Below are 18397 nucleotides of genomic sequence, written 5' to 3'. Positions count from 1 at the left end.
TTTGATATATAAGAGCTTGACATACTCGTTCAAATCCTTTATAAACTTTTTCTCTCCATATCCTCTTTTGGTATGTTTTTCTCTTTCCTAACATGGAAGCCATAAACAAATGCTTTTTTTTTTTTCATGTTGTCCAAAACCCTCATCATAGATTAAGTATCTAGACTATATCCTTTACTTGTGACTATATTCACATCCCATTTTTCTCACATGACAAGATCATACTACTTCTGGTAGATTAGCATAGCTAAGGATTCCTTTTGTGAAAATATTTGTTGCACTCAACACTACACATAAAATATAAGCTTGCAAATGCATCAAAATTTATTAAATAGTGTTATTGAAGGAGTTGAAACATGCCAAACAAGGGGCTGAAAAAGGCAATCTCATATTTAAAAAAACCGTTTCTCCTTGTCCCTAAACATTAACTTAGGGATTCAATATTTCTATAGTTAACATGTCTATTATGTAGCAAAGTGGGGACTTAATAGATAAAAGTGAGAATTAATGGAAACATACAAAGCATTCTAAGTGAGGTTTCATTGGAGTTCTTAAAGGGAAGAAGTTACCTTGTCGATGATCAATTTAATTATTTCAACCTCTATGTAATGCTCTTAGACCATTTTAATCCATCCACATCCCTTTCCTAAAGCTTCTTGATGAATAAAGACATATCAAATAGCAATATGAAGCACATAAAAAATAATTATTGTACTTTTAGTGTCATAAATTACACCCCATGTGATTCTACGCTGCATAAGTGCCTTTTCTTTACGTTGATTGGAGAACTCTTTGATCACTTTTTCCTTTTATCCATCTCCCTAGCCCCATCAACCTTTGCCTTGTCCTTTCCTCGACCATATTGATTTTCTGACTCATAGACACTAGCGCACTGCAAAGATGTTTATGTGTCGCACTTGCATCTTGTGAATATAATAGCCTAAAGGTGGTCATTTGAGAATTATTCTTACACTTGGAAGATGCCTGTAATATCTTTGTATGTGACCATCAACATACACCTTCGTCTATCATGCATATATCTTCTCCCTTCAAGCTAATTTTTGTGTTCTCTGGTCATGGATTTGAACTCTTTAGTCTTTCACCCTATCTCTTGGGTTATGATTTTGATCTTACAACTCTTTTCTTATATCCACGATCGCCTAAAAGCTCTCTTTGTTTCGTACTCGACTCTCTCACATTACCACCACCATCATACTTTGAGGAAGATTGGCTCTTTCTTCTTCATCATCCGACAAGTCTTCTCTTTGAGTGTGGAAGGGAATTTCTCTTCTTCCTTTTAACATTACTATCTCCATAGCATATTATCGTCTATCTTTGTTATATTATTTATATGTTGCTTCCTATTATCTTTCTATATGTCTTGGTTGTCTGTGGAGGTGGAAACACCAAAATAGGGATCTGATTGTGGCAGGCCTATAAAACATAGCCACAATATTTTATCCTTCCTCACTTTGTGTGTAGGTTGTTGAGTTGATTCGAGGAGCTAGTTGGAGGTTGGGTAAGTGCACAAAGATGGTGGTCAAAAAGGAGGGTATAAGTGGACACTTTTTTTTTCTGAAATTAGGTGAACCTAAACTTGGAGCCAAAATTTGAAAGTCATCCACTCAAGATATGAAGATAGTCAAAGCACAAATATTGTAGTTCTCTAAATCTATTTTTCAAACTACTAAAAGTTTTCAAAATTGGATAAGATTAAGGGGGTCAAATCCTTCACGCACGAAAAACAGACCTTGATTTTTTCTAAAAAACATAACATAGTGTTTGATGTGCGCATAAAAAAAGTCATAGTTAGATTTAGTATTTTGACAAATCCTTTGGTAGAAAGATAGTTAAGAGTGAGCACTAGAAGATGTGTATTTTTTTGTAATTTTTTGTTGAATATTTTGTTTTTATGAGTTTTCCAATTGAGCAAATCCTGAACATTAGGTACATGTTCGTGCACAAAGCATAAGTTGCACTAAACAAATTAGAAATACAATTTTTTTAAAAAAAATTGTAAAGACTCAAGTGCACCACAATAATATAGAAAGTTTTTTAAATTTGGATAAGTATATCAAAAGTTATTAGAAAAATGGCGTAGCTATGTCTGTGAGAACTATGCAGACACTGGTAAAAGAAATTCAATAATAATATGTTATTGTTGTTCACATTTTAAAATAATTATATGGTTAAAAAGCTCAAAATATGGGTGAAAATATGGTTGCAATTTTAGAAATACCCACTTGATGAAGTGTAAACCTGATGATGACTAAGTCAAGAAACCAAGTTGATAAAATAAAACACGTCAAAAAGGAGGGAAATGGAGGGAAATCAAACTTCCAAACCATAGCTTTGTCATCCTGGCCTATTTCCAAGCCTAAATAGTCAAAAGTGCGTACGGGGTACTTATGATATAAAAAGCACATACGAGGTACTTATGGTGTAAGAAGTACATACCGGATATGTTTGTTTAAATTTTGGGTGTGTATAATTAGATATTGTATACATAATATGTGTATATACATATAATATATAATGTATATATATATACACATATATATATACATACATATATATATATATATAATATATTTATAAGTATATGTATACACACAAATAAGTGTATTGTCTCCCCCTCTCTCCCCTTCTCCCTTCCTCCATACCCCATCCCTCTCTCTCTTCTTCTCTCCGTCCCTCCCTCCATACCCCACTGCAACTGTGTCTGCACTTATATAGAAGTAAGTGAATTTATTTCTTCTCTCCAACTTCCTCTTTGATTTTTATTGTGTATGCTCTCCTAAGAAAATTGATTGATGGATTTGTGTGTGTATATTGAATAGGAGGAAGAAGGGTCTAAAATTAAACTATGAGTGCATTACCGTGACAAACAAGGAAACCTACAACAATATTCTTCTCGGATATGTTTTTAATGAGCAGAGCAGATGTGGAAAATAATGTCAAAAAAAGAAAAATGATGAGTCAGACTACCTACAATATGTTTTTTCAGAAGGAAACAACCAATAGGAAGAGAAAGAGGGAGAGTAAACCAGATGATGCCATAGAGAATGATACTAATGGGTATGCAAGAGTTCCCATGCTCTTACACAATGCATGTCATCTAAAGAAATTGAAGTTTGTTCTAAGCATAGAAGTGGTAGTATATGATGATCATCACTTGTCAAAAGGCCTAGAAGGGTACATACCCATGAAAGAAATCATGTGTGTAATTCCTATAGTCACAATCGAGATCAGTCCTATAGCTTTGCAAATTTAAGAGCATCATATGTTTTAGAAAGGCAGTACTCTTAGGGTTAGGTCAAGCTCTTACACTTTCTTTTTAGTGAAGCCTTGTTGTTTGTTTGCTTGGAGTCTCTCTTGTGCTAAAAATGGTCTAACTTAGCTATATCAAAACTAAACTACTGATGTTCTATTGTATGATATTCTATTCATAACTTTAAATAATATATCATTTTATTATCCCACCATATGACCCCTTAGGTGTCATTAGAGGTCATATTGTTTCCTAAGATGTCATATGGTGTCCTATGACCCCTTAGGACACCATATGACCCCTTAAGACACCATACGACCCATAACAACACCATATGGTATCCTAAGGGGTCATAGGATGCCATATGACCCCTTAGGACACCATACAACCCATAACAACACCATATGGTGTCCTAAAGGGTCATATGGTGTTCTATGACCCCTTAGGACACTATTTGGTGTCTTTATAGGTCCTATGGTGTGCTAAGGGATCATATAGTGTCCTATAACCCCTTAGGACACCCTATCACCCCTTAAATGTTGTTAGGGGTCATATTGTGTTCTAAGGTTCATATGGTGTCCTATGACCCCTTACAACACCATATGGTGTTGTTATGTGTCTTATGGTGTCCTATGACCCCTAGGACACCTTATGACCCCTTAGGACTCCATATGACCTCTTATGTGTTGTTATGGGTCATATGGTGTCCTAAGGAGTCATATGGTGTCCTATGACCCCTTAGGACACATGCATGGATCCCTAGGATACCATATGACCCCTAAGAATACCATATGCTCCTAGAGAGGGAGAGACGGAGAGGAGACAGATGGAATGTGAGAGAGATACACCTAAGAGAGGAGGAGAGTGAGATAGATAGATAGATACTGAGAGGGAGAGACAAGAGAGATGGAGAGAGAGAGAGGGGGGAGATAGAGATAGAGAAAGGGAAAGGGAGAGAGAGAGAGAGAGAGAGAGAGAGAGAGAGAGAGAGAGAGAGAGAGAGAGAGAGAGAGAGAGAGAGGGAGAGAGAGAGAGAGAGAGACTAGGAGAGATATAGGGAGATCTAAGAGGTGGATAGAGGGTTGGGGAGAGAAAGAGACCCCTAAGAGGTTGAGGGAGGGAAGGAGAGAGAGGGTGTGAGATAGAGAGAGTCTGAGTGAGAGGGAGGAAGGGATGGAATGAGACTACAATAGACTAGAGAGAGAGGTGCGAAGAGAGGGAGAGAGTTTGAAAGAGAGGTAATGAGAAAGGGAGAGAGGGAGAGGGAGGAGAGAGGCAGAGAATGAGAGAGATACACCTGAGAGAAGGGGAGAGTGAGATAGAGAGATAGAGGATGAGAGGAAGTGACTTCAAAGATACCTGTTCTCTCCCCCACCCTATCTCTCTCTCTCTCCCTCTCTCCCTTCCTCCATACCCCTTCTTCTCTCCCTCCCTCCCTCCCCCTACTCCCCCTACTATCCCCCCCCCCCTCTCTCTCTCTATCTATCTATCTCCCCTTCTCCCTTCCTCCATACCCCTTCTTCTCTCCCTCTCTCGCTCCCTCCCTCCCTCCCCCCTCCCCTCTCCCTCCCCTCCTTCACAAGAGTGGGTTGACAAATGGTCTTGTAGACCATTGGTTCCCATTGATACATATCAAATTCTCAAAGTAGTACAATTGAGCTAGATGGAGACATCAATGGATTTTGACCATGTATCTGACCTAGTGGATTCAGGTGACTTTTTGAGTTAATTTTTTTGCAAGTATTCTTTTTGGTTCATTTTGTTGTACATCATACTTTATTTTTGGTATTAATTAATACTTTATAAAATGTAGGTCATGTGTATGCAATTGTTGCAGAAGAGAACAATGAAGAAGGAACGAATTACTATTTGTGTCATCGTGTTAAGCCAAAAAGAAAATTGACAACCACAATCATTGATAGAGAGGGTATTGAGTACCCAATAGGGTCTATTGTCATGATAGGAACATGGCTTAGGAGATACCCTATCATGAATTCTGATGTTTGGTTATTCGAGGACTTTGAAACACACAAACATATTCTTCATTTCTCTAACTTTATTGTTGCAAAAAATATTCATTTGATGAAGTATCGTGGTAGACCTCATAACAAGATTTCATGGAAAGTTCGTGAATCTAACCACGAGGCAATACTTGACACAATATGGGTTAGAGTCAATCCTGAAGGCTCAATTGATTGATTCTATGGTTCTGAGTAGAATGATTTTGAGAATTTTGTATATATCATCGACAAATTGTTCTATATTCATTTTTTGTATATATAAATGCCCATGAGCTGATTTTTACATGTTTAGGGGCATAATTTTATATATTTAAATGGCAATGAGTTGATTTGTACATATGTAGATGCCAAATTTTATATATTAAAATGACGATGAGCTGAATCGCACATATTGTAATGCCAAATTTTGTATAAAAGCCCATGAGATTATTTGTAAGACATTTTTTTGCATATTCAAATAGCCAAGAGTTGATTTGACCATATTTAGAGGCAAATTTTTGAATAATATGTGAACATGTTTTGTGACTATTTTTTGTGTCTGTGTTTGTGACTATGTTTTGAGTTTATGTGATGTGATAAGGTCAATCATGAGAATTCTTGATTCTTTTATAATCATGGAGAATTATTTGAGTCATTATCAGGTCATAGGGGTCATAGATTGAGTATAGATACAATTTGAGCAAAAATTGTCATTATTGTCAAAAAGTTGTCAAGCAACTTGCAAATCGCACTGGTAGGGTATAACTCTTAACATTTTGGCACTTTGGGATGCATGAGAGGAGCATTCCTAGCATAAACCAGCCCACCTAGATGCGCTCATGATATCGGTTTGTGCACACGATGAACCGAATCAATTCTAGCCTATCCTGCAACTTTGCATTGCATGCAAATGACGGGTTTTTGCAGTAGGCAAAAAAATGCTCCTAATTGAAAATGGCTCTGAGTCCTAAAAAAATGAGATAGGAAATTGTAGAGGAGCCTCATGTGACCCCACAGGTTCAAACAGATTGATCATATGTGTCTTAGATTGGAAGAAATAGTTCGTCAAAGTTTGATAATTTTTTCAACTTAGGGCACTTGAGAGATCGCATTGGTAGGGTATGACTCTCGACATTTCGATGCTTTGGGATGAGTGAGAGGAGAATTCCTAGTGTAAACCTTCCCACCTAGATTCCCTCGTGATGTCGGTTTGTGCACACAACAAACCAAATCAATTCTAGCCTATCCTGCAACTTTGCATTGCATGCAACTGATAGATTTTGCAGCAGGCGAAAAAATGCTCCCAATTGAAAATGGCTCTAAGTCATCAAAAAATGATATAGGGAATTGTAGAGGAGCCTCACATGACCCCATAGGTTCAAAAAGATTGATCATATATGTCCTGGATTGAAAGAAATAGTTTGTCAAAGTTTGACAATTTTTTGGACTCAGGGCACTTGAGAGATCGTGCTGGTAGGGTATGACTCTCAGCATTCTGATACTTTTGGATGCATGAGAGGAGCATGCCTAGCGTAAACTTGCCAACCCAGACATACTCGTGATATTGGTTTGTTCACAAGATGAACTGAATCAATTCTAGCCTATCCTGCAACTTTGCATTGTATGCAACTGACGGTTTTTGCAGCATGCAAAGAAACACTTCGAGTCATCAAAAACTAAGATAGGGAATTGTAGAGGAGCCTGACATGAACCCACAGGTTCAAACAGATTGATCATATGTGTCTTGGATTGGAAGAAATAGTCTGTCAAAGTTTGATAATTTTTTGGACTCAGGGCACTTGTAGATTGTGTTGGTAGGGTATGACTCTTGATGTTTCAGTGCTTTGAGATGCACAAGAGGAGCATGCATAGCATAAAATTTCCCACTTGGATGTGCTCTTGATGTCGCTTTGTTCACAGGATGAACCAAATCAATTCTAGCCTATCTTGCAACTTTGCATTGCATGCAACTGATGGTTTTTACAGCAGGCGAAAAAATGCTCCCAATTGAAAATGGATTTGAGTCGTCAAAAACTGAGATAGGTCATTATAGATGAGCCTCACGTGACCCTAAAAGTTCAAATGGATTGATCATATGTGTCATGGATTGGAAGAAATGGTCCATCAAAGTTTGACATTTTTTTTTACTCAGGGCACTTGAGAGATAGCGTCAGTAGGGTATGACTCTCAATGTTCTGGCACTTTGGGATGCACAAGAGGAGCATGCCCAACGTAAACCTTCCTGCCTTGATGCGCTTGTGATGTTGGTTTGTGCACTAGACAAAAAGAATCAATTCTAGCCTATCTTGCAACTTTGCATTGCATGCAACTAATATTTTTTGCAGCAGGTGAAAAAATGCTCCCAATTGAAAATGGCTCAGAGTCGTCAAAAACTGAGATAGGCCATTGTAGAGGAGCCTCACGTAATCCCACAGGTTTAAACAAATCAATCATATGTTTCCTAGATTAGAGGAAATCATTTGTCAAAGTTTGACAATTTTTTGGACTCAGGGCACTTGAGTGATCGCATCAGTAGGGTATGACTCTTGACATCCTGGCACTTTGGGATGCACAAGGGGAGCATGCCTAGCATAAACCTACCCACCTGAATGTGCTTGTGACATCAGTTTGTTTACACGAGAACCAAAATTTGACCATTGCGAGCATGAGGGTGCTCTCGTACCACACACATATTGTTGTTTATATTCATATTGTCAATTTTTGTTGTTTATATTCATATTGTTGATTACATAGGCAAATATTCAGTTAAATTTATAAAAGGGCAGCCACCAAATATAATCAATACACAATAATGAACTAAATACAAGGAGTTTTGTAGGGTTAATTCGACATTTTAGAACATTTATCAAATCATATTCCATGATTGCAATGTTTTATATCATAGATTTTTGTTGTTTATATTCATATTGTTGATTACATAGGCAAATATTCAAATAAATTTATAAAAGGGAAGCCACCAAATACAATAAATACACAATAATGAATTGAATACTAGAATTTTTGTAGGGTTAATTCGATATTTAAGAAATTTTATCAAATCATATTCCACGATTGCAATGTTTTATATCATAGATTTTTGTTGTTTATATTCATATTTTTTATTACATAGGCAAATATTCATTTCAATTTATAAAGGACAACCATGAAATATAATGAATACACAGTAATTAACTCGGTACACATTTATTGAATCGAACATGAACATTTATACATATATCAAAAAATCCATGTCTGCCAAGTCAATACAAGTATTACAAAAATGTGGCATATGTCATGTCCAAATCAATATATAATAAAAATGTAGAATATATACACATGTATTGGTCATTTTATGACCACAACTAACACTATATGATCCTAAACTTGTGGTGGATCATCAAAATCAAGCCTCTTTGATGCAGTATGCGGCTTTGTAGATGGCTGCAAAACCATAATTCAAAAGCCAAGTTAGAATTCTTTTGTAGAAAATAGTTCATAATTAACAACAAAACTATGCATTTAACTATAATTCCTTTGCAATTGAAATGTAGATTACCTCATCGGTTGATCTCAGAGCTAATGTCTTCGGTCTCCTCTCCTTGTCACTCTTAAGAGTTTTCTTGAAGACAAACTTAAAAGGATCCACGTTATGGCGGAACTGCGAAGGGGTCTATTGTAAATTAAATGTACAATTAATACAATGTACTAACATAAATACATCAAAAACACTTAAAAGCTATAATATAGAGAACAATGACGTACCGGTGCCTGAGATGCTTCTCTAATGGACTGAGGATGGCTCACCATTGATGGAGAAATTGTCGCTATTACCTATACAAAAAATTATAAAAGATTAAATACAATCAATATAATGATAAGTATTGTAGGTTAAAAAAAATTAATGTAATATATCAAACAAAAGTGTACCAGATCCTGAGATGCTTCTCCAGTGCATGGAGGAGGGCTCACCATTGATGAAGAAGCTATGGATATTTCCTGAATGAAAAAATTATAAGATTATAATTTATCACAAGTTCACTTGTACCCATGCATATAATTATGAAATCAAGAAAATAAAGTAGAGATACATACCTCTGCCCTCTCTTGATCCAAGGGAAAATTAGGTGCATTCAACAAATCCACATAGCTCAATGGCCGTTGTACATGTAAAATAGACAAAAAACACTAATAAATCTACAAACCCCAACTAATACTTGATTTCAACATTTTCAAACAAGTGTACAACTAAAAATGTATCCAATTACTTTCTTCCCACATTTTGGCATCTTCGAGGAATTTTTTTTCTTAGGATGAGGCCTAGATGCAGAGAGGGTACCCTAGAAAAACAAAATTAACATGAGATATTTGTATAGATAATATATTAAACATAATTTAAAAAATCTAAAATGAAATGACTTGCAAATTCCATCAAAACAATACATAAAAAAGGTTTGTACAAAATATGATACTGTATGGCCTTGTAGGCCAAAATCGATCACTGAGAGCATGATGTCATGAATCTGGGACATTTGGTCCCCTATCAACACCTACAAACCAAGAATTGGACCAAGCATTAAAGATAGTTAGTATATCTTGTAATATTTTTGAATTCAAAGTGTACTATTCTATTTTAACATGTTACAAAATTTATACCTCAGGCATCGAAGTTGTAGTTGTAGTAACTAGGGGAGGAGTATGGGATATCGTTGCTACATCTTGAAATGCATAATATTTGTCTAAATTTAAATCGATGTATAAATGAAAATTCATTTATGTAATTACAAATTTAAAGTGACTGATAAATAAAATGCTATGAATTCAAATCAACACACCTGTGTCTATCACTGATGGGCAAACACCATGTCCATCAACTCATCTATTAGCGGGAAATCCTCAATCATGCAGGCCTTACATCTACTCTCGCAAATCATGCACGATGAGATGTGGATCCATCTGCACTAATCACATCATCTATCCCTGAGCATATCCCCAAGCAACTGACACACATATGCTCAATGGGCTCTCTGTTGCCACTTGGAGCAACTAATGGCTTATCATCTAGTACAATAGGGTTTGCTAACGACTTCCCATGCTAGATGATGGCACCAGTCACTGGATGATGGCACCAGTAAATGTTGTGGCCGCCTAAAGAGTCTATAGCTCCATCGACTCTTTTATCTCTATTGGGACAACCTAATGCACCTTGAGTTTTGGTGCTAGAGGGTGACAACTCTCCAGGGCTAATCGCCTATGGGCTCTAGGTCTATCTTGGGAAGATTCTCCACCTCTACCATGGAACTCTCTCATGTCAAAATAGTTTGGTCGCACATTGAGCACAAACTCACAGTATACTTTTCTCAGAAAATACAATGGCACCTCATAATTATTACAAGGTGTATCATCAAAGACCATCCACCACCTCTACCAAAAAAGATTCTTCATCTGCACATTCGTACACCAATGTATGGGAAACCTCTTTGCATTAAGAGGTAATGACCGACCAGTTTTAGGATCAACAAAAAGGGCACATATTTGTTGTTTACTAATATTTTTGTTTTTCACTCGTATGATAACTCATCAGCATAGTATTGATGACACCTATCGCTAAAGTTTCTCCATTTTATAATTTGTGTGGAAATAGTTGTGGCACCACTAGCTAATGTTTCTAGGCTAGTGGCGAGGGATTTATGATGCTCAAGTTCAGATGTTTTCAATTTATCAATCAGTCTACTGATTTTAGACGTATTTTGACCTAACTAATTAATTAATTGCTCTTGTGTTTTAGGTGTGTGATCAAAAGGAGGAATTGGGGGTGTATCTTGTGGGTTTTCAAGAGGTGCATTTTGTTGAACTTGTTATGGATTATCAAGATCTAGTTTTTAAAACAAAAAATAAAAAAACCTAATCAAAATTAATGAAATTAAATTCAAAACGTAAAACAAATTGAACAAACAAGAAAGAAAGATAAAAATTAACAAAAACTAACCTTGATCCATAGTGTCTGGAAGAGAAATGAGGCACCCCATTAATGGTTTTACGAAGAAAATGGGGAAAAAAACATGGCTGTCATGGGAAAATAAGACCCAGTTTTTTCTAAAATCTTTTTTTGACAGGTATTGCGTACGCTGTCCTTTGGGGATTATTAGCGTGTACACATTCATTTTCCTAAAAGTAGCGTGTATGCACTCATTTTCCTAAATGTAGCGTGTACCCACTCACTTTCCTAAAAGAAACATGTATGAGCTACCTTTTCTAGGCTTGGGAACAAAAGACCTAAGAGCATATGCAGTGATTTCAAATTTTATAACCACGTACGTGCTGTTTGTTTTTACATTTTTTTTTGGGGTGGTGTCCACTTTTCTGACCACCATCTTTTTGCACATACCCGGCTTCAAGAGTGGACCAGTTGTGAGATTTATTTTCTCTTCTCTTTTGTTATTTTATAATTAGTCATATCTCACTTTTTTCTCTATTATTTTATACAGTTTTATCATCTTGACATGTTTTTGTTGCAAAGTGTCTTTTACAGACTCTATGACTTTGTTCGTAGGGGATTCTAGCACATCATACTATTGTTTAAGACCTACGCATGTGTTCTTAGGTAGAGTGTCATAGGGTTATGTCTGAAGACCTTTGTCACACTTTCAGTGGCATATAGGGTGTACTAGATAGTCAAACACTTTGTATCACATCCTGAGTGGAGAGGTAGAATCATGAGTTCCCGAATGGTGTTCAACCACCTATTGGAGTGGTTCACTTTTTTCCCTCTACATTTTGGTGAACCTGCCATGAAACTACCTGGCATATCTTTAGATTAGCTTTATCTCCTATTTCTTTTATTTAACTTTATCTCCACATCATCAAACTCTGAGTCTAGTTGTGGTCCCTATGTCAACATGGTCACTATCACTCCCATCTCACCCCCTAGCCAAAAGATGCAAAAACGGAAATATCATTCATGCCTTTGGATGCTCCCTATAGTATTGAACCTATCCTGTTATACATCTTGGATAAGATCAACAATTAAACTATTGCAGGTATGATGGTGGATCCCACATAACGAGTTGATGTCATCATGGACGAAGACTTGATCATTTATGGTTGTCATAGGGCGAGGTACGATGAGTCTCATGCCTTTGTCCAAACACATGGAATTTTTGTTCCACTACTTGAGAAAACTACTTTGATGGTCCTTGTAGGACCCAAAGCAGTTTCCACCAACTTTGTTGTTATTCTTGAATTGAAATCATTTCAAGCTAAGCTAGGTATCCCCTAGCTAATCTCCATGGAAGCAATCCCTTCACTAGTTGAAAAATGTTTGAAATTTCCTCATGAGGGCATAGTGCACATAGTTCAAGACACTAGATTGCAGCCACTGATTGTCTGTGGGTGTTTTACCTTAGACCATTTTTGGCCTACTCCAGTTGGTCCTATGACTCCTCATGGAGATTTGTATATAAGGTATATTATAAATGCAAGAAAGGAGAGTTGGCATCTACATCAGCTCAACATGCAGTTTCCTTGCCTTCCTATGCCTCTCATTGGCCCATCTATTCTTGTGTTTGAGCGGGTAGTACCTTACACTCCTCCTTCATTAGAAGTTGAGGTTAAACCTAATCCTTAGGGTAGACATCCTCGTCCAACTAGGACCATGCAGTCCCAAGTGGTGTCTTTTGTTCTTGTGTCTGTACCTAATATAGACAAAGGAAAGGCATGTGTGCTACAATGGTCTATAATTATCCCTCCCTTTGAGCTTCCTATCCTTGTTGACATCCCTTATCCTACACGATATGATAAGGGTAGACATTCACCTTGCACTTGTTCATCTCCATTGGTTCCTACATCACAACATTTCAACGTTTCCCTTATTCTTCCAACTCCTCCTCGAGAAAAATGAGGAAGTGCACCTATGGTTGTGAATGTGAGATCTGTGTTAGTTGCACCTCCTACTTCATTAGTTGGGCCTTCTCCTTTGTTGGCTTTGGCTCTGAAGGCTTCTCCTATGGAACACAATGTTGTTGAGATTTCCTAGACTTTCACTCCTAGACCCCATCTATGTTGTAATCAGCAAGTACACAAGCACAAGTTTCATTAGCACATGATGGCTTGTGAGTGTGAAGCTGCTATGAGTGTTGTGAGTGAATTGATGGTGTCTATCCTTTCCATTTCCGTGCCTACTTCTAAGATTGCTTATCTTGCTCCTGCTTCATCTTCTGTCCTATTGTCATCTTCTCCAAGAACTACTAATGAGCCTCATCCTAAATGGGTTCAAATTTTTGTCCCTCCTTCCTTGGAGCCTACCTTGATCACTTCTTTTTCAGATGTTCCTCCTTTCTTCTAGCTTGTAAACATGCTTCACATTCAAGTGGTGCTCAGTGTAGTCCTATATTCTTTGGTTGTTTCACAGTTGCCTCTACACTAGAGTTTTCCTGGGGTCCTTAAACCTACTATGATGGATTGGATGTCTTCACTTCCACAGAAACCAAAGTGAAAGTTTGAGTAAGGCCCCATGCCTAAGTTCCATCACTGAAATTTGACTCTGACACCTTGAATTTTCATGTCTTTGCCTATTTATATTTCTGTTTCTCTATCTACCTCTATTTATTTTCTTGAGGAGGTTCTGTGTTCTCCAGAGTTTGTCTTTGCCAGTGATAACTTTAAGAAACCCTCCCTCAAAAAAAGCTATAAAATCTTGGCGATTTTTTAATTTATTTTGGATAATAATAATAATTTTTATTGGCGAATCTTTCATTTTTTAAAAGAAAATATTAATTTTATTGACGAATTTTTTTACATCAAAATTCTTTGGTAGAAAATGTTGGTGAATCTTAGAAAATAATATGAGTATGCATTAATTACTATTGCAAACAATTTCATTTAAAAAATAATTTCTTATAGAAAAGTAGAGGCCTAAGGTGGAAATCATTAATGAGTTTAAAGGGTAGAAACTACTTTATTTAGTTACTACTACTAATTTAAATTAACCTAATAGTCTTCTTTGTATTTTTTCGGATAAAATGTACTTAAAATTTATAATACTCATGGGTCCATAAATTGTTTTATACCATTGATTTCCATTGAGGCCAACAATTGAAAAGTAACTCAACCCCCATGAACATTACAACTTATAGGTACAATTTACATAATGGAATGCAATGGCTATCATTAGATTATATTTTGAATCAATGGTAGCAACTAAAGATTGTTGATAAAACCCTAAAGTAACTAATAACTACTATGTATTATAGGCAAATTAATTTAACTTTTTACAATAAGTTATAAAATTTTGGCAAATCTGATCCAATCATGTATCAAATATTTTGTCAAATCTTTGAGTTTAAAAATCTAATAAAATAAACTCTCTAGTGATTTAAAGAAGACTAAAATAAAATTTTGTAAAAATTTGGCGGGTTAGGTCACCTTAAAACTTGAATAATTAGCCAAATTTTCCTTTTCAAATTAATTAAAATAGCCAATTGGCGAATATTAGCCACTAAAAAAATCACTGGTCATTGCCCCTCTTTCAGAGATTAGCAACATAGCTCCTGTTCCACCACCTCAAGCCATGTTACTTGGCTCTTCCAATGAGAGGTGTCTATTTGAATCCCTAGAGGATATCCCGACATTAACACTGATCTTCACACACTCATTGACTCTCTCCTCCGAGGTTCTTTTGGATGAAAATATGGAATTTGCTTCATTCCTAGCCCTTATTGTTGGTGCCATGCCAGGAGCTCCCCTTGCAGTTATCCCCTTCGGTTCCGACCTCCCTCCACATATAATAAATATTGGGAGTATAGTGACCTATAGGGGGATGACCTATAGGTTGGTGCCTCCCTCTCTTTATCTTGTAGATTAGAGTGTGTTTGCTTGTGTTCCCTGATACTTTCTTTCTATATGTTTGTTCCCTTCCGGAGGACCCAAGTTGCCCCATTGATACTTGGGAATAGGGGGTTATTTGTCTTTATATATTACGTGCTCTCATGAAGGACCCAAGTCACTCTATAGGTGCTTGGAAACAAGTTTGTTTTTTATTGTACTTTTCTTTTGTTAGTTAATTGCCTTCTTCTATCTTTTGTATCTTGGTTTTCATCATTGGGGACAATGCAAAGCATTGGGGGAATTCAGGCTCTTTCCATGTTGACTTGATTTTTATTTTTCTCTTTGTCTTCATGTGCCTTCTTTATACGATCTGTAAAGTTTGATACCATGATGAAACACCCATATGTAACTATATATTAAATATTTTTCTCATTGTTATGGGTTCTAAGGATAAATTAGTAGATCCCCCTATTCCCTTTTGTTTTTGTTGATGTGGTAGGTGTTATGTGTCATCCGTTGCAAGGTGGCATTCCATAAAAACATCTCATCATGTTGACATGACACATCTCTTCTCCTTAGAATGACATTTGTTCCACACATACCATTCTAAGGAGGGGCCTCCCATGTCTTCATATTTTTGCATTGTTTTGCAAATTATCATATCTGCATTTTAAATAACCTTGTTTTCCTATTAATGGGGGCCAATCCACTTGATGGAAGGTCACCCTATCGTATGGCCATCTAGCATATCCTGCCACCCATACCAACAAAATTTATAAACCATCTTGTTTGCCTTGGTGGGGGCCAAGCCACTAGATCTTATTTCCTTTTGTGGGGGCCAATCCACTCTATCTAAAATTGTTCTATCATATGGCTTTCTAGCACAATGTGCTACCCATACCAACAAAATCATATTTTTATCATGACTTGTTATCTCAGTGCTTGTCGTATTAATTCTTTTGCTTTTTCATCTAACATGTTTGTTTGCAGATAACATATTTTTGATGGAATATCCCAACATCATCTCTTCAAAGATTTAGGACTCTTCCCTAGGGGCATATTTGCATGGGTAGAGAATTTTTCTTCTCGTTTGAATATGAAATTTTTTTACTTTATTACTTTAGCTCGCATTTTCATAATAATAATATGCTCACTAAAGTGGGGGCAAAATGTAGTTTCATAAATTACACCCCATGTAATTCTATTCTACATAAAAACCTCTATTTTATGTTGATTTAAGAAATCTTTGACCACTTTGTCCTTTTCTCCATCTCACTAGCCCCATCAATATCTACCTTGTCCTTTTCCTAACCATATTGACTATTTGACTCATAGACATTAGCATGTCATAGAGACATCCACGCACTGCACTCGCATCTCGCGAATCAGAATTACACCTAAACCTAGAAGATGCTCGTAATATCTTTGCGTGGGACCACTGACATTTTCCTTTGTCTTGCATGCATATCTTCTCCAAGCTTCCATCTCATTTTTGGGATCTCTTATCATGAATTTGAATTCTCTAGTCTTTCATCCTATCTCTTGGGTTGTGATTTTGATCTTACGACTTCTTTCTTGTATCCATGATCCCCTAGAAGCTCTCTTTGGTACACCTACTCTTCTCTCTCACATAACCACCACCATCGTACTTTGAGGAATATCAACTCTTTCTTCTTCTTCATTCGACAAGTCTTTCCTTTGGGTGTGGAAGGGGAGTTCTCTTCTACCTCTTTCCATTACTATCTCTATAGCATATTATCGGTTATCTTTCTTATAATATTTATCTTTTACTTTCTATTATATTTCTATTTATCTTTCCTATTTGTGGAGGTGGAAACACCAAAATAGGGGTCTAACTATGGTAGGCCTTTAAAACACACCCATGACATTTTGTCCTTGCTCACTTTGTGTGTAGGTTAATGAGTTGATTTGTGGAGCTAGGTGGAGGCTTTAAGCATGGACTAGTTGTGAGGTTTATTTTCTCTTATCTTGTGTTATTTCATAATTAGTTTTACTTCACTTTCTACTCTGGTGTTTTATATAGTTTTATTATCTAGAAATGCTTTTTTTGCAATCTATCCTCTATATGGACTTTGTGACTTTATCCATACAGGACACTAGCCCATCACATTGTCATCTAAGACCTGCGTGTGCATCCTTAGACAAAGTGTTATAGGGTTTGTATCAGAAGACCTCTATGACACATTCAATAAAATTTAAGGGCTACTAGATAGTTAGACACTTTGTACTACATCCTGAGTGTAGAGGTTGAATAGTGAGTCCTTGACTGGTGTTCACCCACCTATTAGAGTGGTTCACTTTTTCCCCTCTACTATACATATAAAATTGAATCTAAATTTTTTAATACTTATAACAAAAGCGTATGCTTTCTTTTTAATGATAAAATAATTTAGCATAACATTTTATAATTTTTTGGTAAAAATGGAAATGGTATCCTAATTGTTGGTGTAAATAATTATTCATGTTGGATATTATTACACCTTACTTAAGTTTACTTAGGAAATGAATTTCATAGTATTTTGGGTATGAGACACTTGGTTGTTTGTGCCACATTGAGATAGTGTGTGTAGGAGAATTTCCACCTTTTATGGTGTTGATCTTGTTACTACTTTATTATATCCACTTATTGTGGAGTGATAATTCCACCTTCAGTGGGTGATCCACCTCATGTGGAATATTATATTGTTTCTCCTACCTACCACACCTATTTCCTACCTACCCTTGTTTCTTATTGAGCCACATGTCATTTTTGTGTGCTCACAAATCCATATACCCTTTCCTATATATGTAGGCTCATATTCATTGTATGTAACAACTTTTGATGATTCAGTTGATCAGTATTTTCATCTTGATAGAATATAGTTTATTCCTATAATCTATTTTATCTCTCTTATTTGTGTTTTCCATTGCCTCTAGATCTTGGTAAAATCTCACATGGTATCAAAGCCATTAGAGTTCCATTGGTTTGCCAATTGAGAGAAATTTGGGGTTTTTCATATTGGAGCTTGTTGGGTCACATCTAGGGTAACCATTAGATTGAGGAGATTTGAGAAAGTTAGAATTGCTTTTTGTTTCATCCAAATCTAACCTCCGAGGCCAAATCTAGAGCCGTTTGAAGGTGGATGGTGATGACTTGTCCCAACAACGATTTGCAATTTTGGAGCATTTTTGGCCAAATCCATAATTGCCATTGCACTTAGAAGATCAATTTTAGATCTTGATAGAATACAGTTTATTCCTATAATCTATTTTGTCTCTCTTATTTGTGTTTTCCATTGCCTCT

Source organism: Cryptomeria japonica, chromosome 7 (genome assembly GCF_030272615.1).
Source record: "Cryptomeria japonica chromosome 7, Sugi_1.0, whole genome shotgun sequence".
Taxonomy (NCBI): Eukaryota; Viridiplantae; Streptophyta; class Pinopsida; order Cupressales; family Cupressaceae; genus Cryptomeria; species Cryptomeria japonica.
The sequence above is the reverse complement of the archived record's forward strand: the minus strand, read 5'-3'. Positions refer to the sequence as shown.